Source organism: Orycteropus afer, unplaced genomic scaffold, assembly GCF_000298275.1.
Source record: "Orycteropus afer afer isolate SDZICR_OR568_19922 unplaced genomic scaffold, OryAfe1.0 scaffold00091, whole genome shotgun sequence".
Lineage (NCBI taxonomy): Eukaryota > Metazoa > Chordata > Mammalia > Tubulidentata > Orycteropodidae > Orycteropus > Orycteropus afer.
In genome coordinates, this window is record NW_006921678.1 from 10997685 (window position 1) to 10998425 (window position 741).

Consider the following 741-nt stretch of genomic DNA (forward strand, 5'->3'; position numbering starts at 1 on the left):
TAGTGATATGTTGCTGTGAGTTTTGAGGCTGTGCCACTGGTGTTTCAAACCCAGCGGGGTGCACATGATGCACAGGTATCAGCCCGGCTTGCAGACTGAGACAGACTAAGAACAAGGAAGAGGCCATCTACTTCTCAAAGAATTGGTCAGGGAAAACCTTATGAATAGCAGAGAAACACTGTCTGATATATTACTGCACAACTTTATGAAATAGTCCAGAAACACTGTCCAATACAGAGGAGGAGGATGAGTCACTTAAGTTAGAAGGCTCTCAAAACAGGACTGGGAAAGAGCTGCACCATCAGAGCAAAACCAGCCTTACTCATATGGATAAGAGAAAGCTTTCAAGACCTCTTAATGACGTGGCACCACTCAAATTGAGGAGAAACAACTGCAAACATCCATTAATAATCAGAACATTGAATGTACTAAGTATGAATCTAAGAAAATTGGAAGTTGTCAAAAATGAAATTAAACACATAAAGATTGATATCCTAGGCATTAGTGAGCTGAAAAGGATTGGTTTTGGCCATTTTGAATCAAACAACCATATGGTCTACTATGCCGGGAATGACAATTTGAAGAGGAATGGTGTGGCACTCATCATCCAAAGGATGTTTCAAGATCTGTCCTGAAGTACAATGCTGTCAGTGATAGGATAATATCTATATGCCTACAAGGAAGACCTGTTAATACGATTATTATTCAAATTTTTGAACCAACCACCAAAGCCAAAAATGA